This window comes from Oxyura jamaicensis, chromosome 21, assembly GCF_011077185.1.
Source record: "Oxyura jamaicensis isolate SHBP4307 breed ruddy duck chromosome 21, BPBGC_Ojam_1.0, whole genome shotgun sequence".
Classification (NCBI taxonomy): Eukaryota; Metazoa; Chordata; class Aves; order Anseriformes; family Anatidae; genus Oxyura; species Oxyura jamaicensis.
In genome coordinates, this window is record NC_048913.1 from 8,420,398 (window position 1) to 8,424,984 (window position 4,587).

The 4,587-nt window shown below is 49.7% G+C and overlaps 1 long non-coding RNA gene across 1 annotated transcript; it reads left to right on the plus strand.

The window, feature by feature from the left end:
* Positions 1 to 2,242: 2,242 nt before the first annotated feature.
* On the plus strand, positions 2,243 to 2,626 carry LOC118177285. Its single transcript, XR_004755731.1, has 2 exons — positions 2,243 to 2,306; positions 2,404 to 2,626. It is a non-coding gene; the product is annotated as an uncharacterized LOC118177285 (long non-coding RNA).
* The last annotated feature ends 1,961 nt before the right edge of the window (positions 2,627 to 4,587 follow it).

A 4,587-nucleotide genomic window follows, 5' to 3' on the forward strand; every position in this document is an offset into this window, starting at 1 on the left:
AAAATAAAATAAAATAAAATAAAATAAAATAAAATAAAATAAAATAATAATAATAATAATAATAAAAGATTGAAGAAGTCTTAATTACTTGATTTTTCTGAAGAATCAGTTTTTGCCTGAGACAGTACACTCATGCCAGAGTTATTTACCCCTCTGAACTGCAAGGTTTCCAGTGCAAGCCACAGTCCTTGCAAGCTGATGTGCCTCTGCATGGTACGATAGGAAACAAATCTTTCACCCGAGACCTGCCTTTTTCCGAATTCCAACAGTGCCCTCAAGCGCTCAAAGGAGAAGCCACAAGCAAGGGATAAAGCTTGCTTCATCCAGGCTGCACTGCACAGGAAAGATTATGTGTGAGCTAGGACGGGAAAGATGCGGTTGCACGGGTGCAGGTTCTGTAGCGGGGTAGGTGTGGAGGTGGCAGGGGCCGGTAGCAGATTGGTCCCGTGTCAGTTGGCTGCTGGATGTGGACGGCCCATCGGAGTGTGGGGGCAGCCCTGCTGGGTGGTGGGGTGGCTGCCTATTGTGGGACTGGGGGAGCAGCCCTGTGCTGTCTTTGCTCCTTGGGCTGGGGCTGCTCTGTGTGGACGGGTCTTCTTGCGGAGGTGCAAGTGGGCGGGGGGGGGGCTGGGGGTTCCTGGCAGGACCCCCAGGGCAGGGGAGGGAGTCAGGGACGCCGGGTCCCGTGGGAGTGGCAGCCAGGGCAGGAAAAGCCCAGGCAGGGATTTCAGGGGCTGGCAGGCATGGGTCTGTGGGCACTGGGCTGCAGGTCAGGAAGCCCGGGGCTGGCTCTGCAGTGCCCGCAGCGTCAAGCCGCCATCAGAACCTGGTCCCCGCAGCAAGCCAGTTGTGGTCTTTGGGCTCTGAGCTTCCTGTTGGCCACGTTGGGTTAGTTATTATCATCTCCCTGCCTTTTTTGTCCTGGTAAAAAAAATGTAGTGTTTCTGCTTGCCTCCGCTCAGCTTCCAAGCTGCGAACGGCACATTGCTCAAGGCAGTTACTTCCTACCTAAGACAGCGTGTGGTGCCAATTTCTGCAATTTTCCTTTGTGCTTTTTACGGGAAAACAGTATGGGAAGCCGCGGTTACATCAGGCGGCAGGGCGCCGCGGATGCGCGGTGGAGCCCGCGGGCGCCCTCTGCCGCCACCTACTGGACAAAATAAAGTACTGAGGCTTCACGACCCCGCGCATGCACGGTGTCGCCCTCGCACTCCTGCTGCCACCTACTGAATAAAAGTAGATACTGCAGGTGACGCCACACCGCGCATGCGCTGTGTCGCCCGCTGGCGCCCTCTGCCGCCACCTGCTGATCAAAATAAGGTACTGCAGGCGGCATGGCGCCGCGCAGGCGTGGTGAAGCCCGCGGGTGCCCTCTGCCGCTACCTGCTGATCAAAAGGAGATACTGAAGGGGGATCGGGTCCGCGCAGGCGCGGTGGCAACAGCGGACGCCTGCCGCCACCTGCTGAACAAAAAGAGGTACTGCAGGCGCCGCTGCGCCGCGCATGCGCGCTGGCGACGGCGGGTGCCCTGTGCCACCACCTCCTGGTGAAACGAAAGTACTGAAGGCGGCTCGACCCCGCGCATGCACGGTGGCGCCCGTGTGCTCCCGCTGGGGCCACCTGCTGATCAAAAGCAGGTACTGAGGGGGGAAGCGGTTTTTAGGGGTTAGAGTTGTAATCCTAAACCCTAAAGCCCTAACCCTAAAAACCCTTACAACCCTAAAAACCCTAAAGCCCTAACCCTAAAAACCCTTACAACCCTAACCCTAAAAATCCTAAAGCCCTGACCCTAAAAACTCTTAAAATCCTAACCCTAAAAACCCTGAAGCCCCAAACCTGAGAACACTTAATACCCTAACCCTAAAAACACTAGTCTCAACCATAAAAACCCTAAACCCAAAACCCTAAAAACCCTTACCACCCGAAACGTAAAAACCCTAAAGCCCTAACCCTGAAAACCGTAAAAACCCTAGGTGTTCTGAGGTGCCTAGGCAAGTTGTCTGCTGTTTTGAAACGATAACATTGGAAATGGGGCCCCTTGTGTTGTTGAGGGGTGGGTGCTAATGCCGGCAGCTGAATGGTTACCTTCATTTGTGAAAGCTGAAACTGGAAAAAATCTTGTGAAAGCTGAAACGCAGCCTACAACCTAGGACATCACAGCCAGAGCTGCCTCTGGCAAGGTGGGTGATGAAGCAGTTACTTTTGTGTTGTGGTTCTCCCTGTCATTCTAAGTGTCCCCTCTTTCTCTTTTCGAGGTGTTGTAGCTGGCTTAAGAGGGCAGATGGAAGCATCTGCCTCAGGGGCAGGTGAGCGGGCAGAGGTAAGGCAGCAGATGAGAGTAACTATCGTAGCTGTGCTGTGGCTTTGCATTCTGCCTCACCCTATGCTTTTCTTCTTTTGCAGGTGTCTCACACAGGCTCAAAGGACCAAACTGCACCCTGAAGAACAGCACGAGAAGGGGGCTGGTCATGAGCTTGGTTGGAGTGGAATAGCCAAGTAGCGCGAGGTGACTACAGAGGGTCTCTGTCTTGCTTTGCAGGTGCCATGGCAGGCTCTCCACAGAAGTGGCTGAGGATTTGAGATAAGGCTGGAGAGCGGCAAGGAGCAGCACATGCAGTGATGGCTTCCAAGCGCTGCAGTTGCTCTGTTCTGATTATCAGGTGCCACAGGCAAGGTGGGTTGTAACATCAGTCTTTAGAATTGGAGCAAAGCCTGTCACTTGAATGCTGTGTTGTTCCTGAGAAAGGTGTTGTAGAGGAAAAAGGATGTCTGGCGTTGCACTTCCTGATGGTGGTCTGTTTCTGCAGGTGGAGATGTGCCTGAAGCCCCATCCTGTGTAGCCTGAGCACGCCTTGCTGAGGATGAAGCCTCCTTTCCAGCAGTTCCCAAAGGCACGTTGGGGCTGAAAGGTGGTGGCTGTGGGCTGTGATTGTGGAGGCAAGGTGGGCTGTGATTGTGTTTAGAATAGGAGCAAAGCAGGTCACTTGAATGCTGTGTTGTTCCTGAGAAAGGTGTTGTAGAGAAAAAAGGTGGACTGGTGTGGCAGCTCCCGATGGCAGTCTTCCTCCATAGGTAAAGAGGTGCCTGAATCTTTGTCCTGTGTGAGCTGAGCATGCCTCACTGAGGATGAAGCCTGCTTTCCAGCAGGTCCCAAAGCTGTGTTGGGGCTGAAATGCTGTGTCTGTATTTGGGTTGGGGTTGTGCCTTGGTGAGTGTGGGGATGGGTTTTAAGTCGGTGCAGCAGAGGGCCGGGATCCAGTGTCCTGTAGTGTGTTTTGACCCATCAGCATAGCCTTTTGGTTTTCAGGTAGCCTGCTCAGGTGCCTGATTTTTCCTGTGAGTGATGTTACTACATGGATTTTTTTTAAATTATTTTATTATTATTAATTTTATTTGGTGTGTAATGTGTTATGCTCCTAGATTTTTCTTCTTATGTAAAAGAAAGGTTTGAGCTAATTGCAGCTGAAAAAGTTTCAGTTACTTGCTTGGTCATACTGTCCTTTCACTATTCAAAGCTGAAGCTCTGCATGCTGTTAAACTAAGCCAGATAAAAATAAAAATAAATAATAATAATAATAATAAAACAGCTGCTGCTCCTGCTCTCTTTCTACTTTCTTGTGCTTTGCCCCTCCCCTTTCCCAGGTGATTGGGGCAGGGTGCCGGGTGGGGCCTAATTCTATGAGCTGTAGGTGTGCTATTAGAGAGCTCATTCTGCCTGAGCTGCCCTTTGGGATAAGTGCTTTGTTTTTCCTTCTGTCGGTTGCAGTTTGTTTGTTTTTTTTTTCAGTGGGTCAGAGTCTATGGGTTGATGCCTTTCCAAGTTGGAAGAGATAAGTACGTCTATTTAAGGTAACATCTAGTAGGACCATCTAAACTAAATTAACGTATATAGTAGTTGGTGCCTTTATTTCATGCAGCTCTTCTTCAGGTGAGCAATTGTTATAGTAATTAATATAGTATAAGTAATTCTTCTCCCGTGTTTTGTTCATGATGTTTGTAGCATGCCTTTTTATGTGTGCGTTTGGCCTGGAGCTGTCCTGCCTGGCAATTAGTGATGGTAGCACATCGGTGCAATAATACATTGTCCTGACTCTTTTGGGAAAGACATCTGGTCTGACTCTGGGCTAATACTCAAGCTCTGGGTGAGCACTCAAGGGCAGCTGGCACAAAGTCTTTTTATTATTATTATTATTTTTTTTTTCCAGCAGTAGGTAAACCTTAGGAAGAACTGGTCAAAGGAAACAGCACTTTCTGGAACTGTCAAGTTCTTGTTTGGCATCTCGGTGACTGGTTTGATTGCTGTTTTGAAATTAAAAACACGAAGTTTGTCAAATGTGGCAGTGCCTGTTTGCAGTCTGTTTATTGCTTTTGGCAGTGGTAGATAACACTTATAAGGAATCAGCCAAAGGAAGGAGCGCCTTCTGGAACTGTGAAGCTCTGCGTTGGCAACTTGGTGACTGACTTGACCTACTGTCCATCTCCAGAGGGAAGCAGACTTCTGTTTTGAAATTAAAAAATAAAAATAATAATAATAAAAAAACATGGCGCTACTCTATGGCACCTGGAGGATCGCCTCTCTGCATGGCA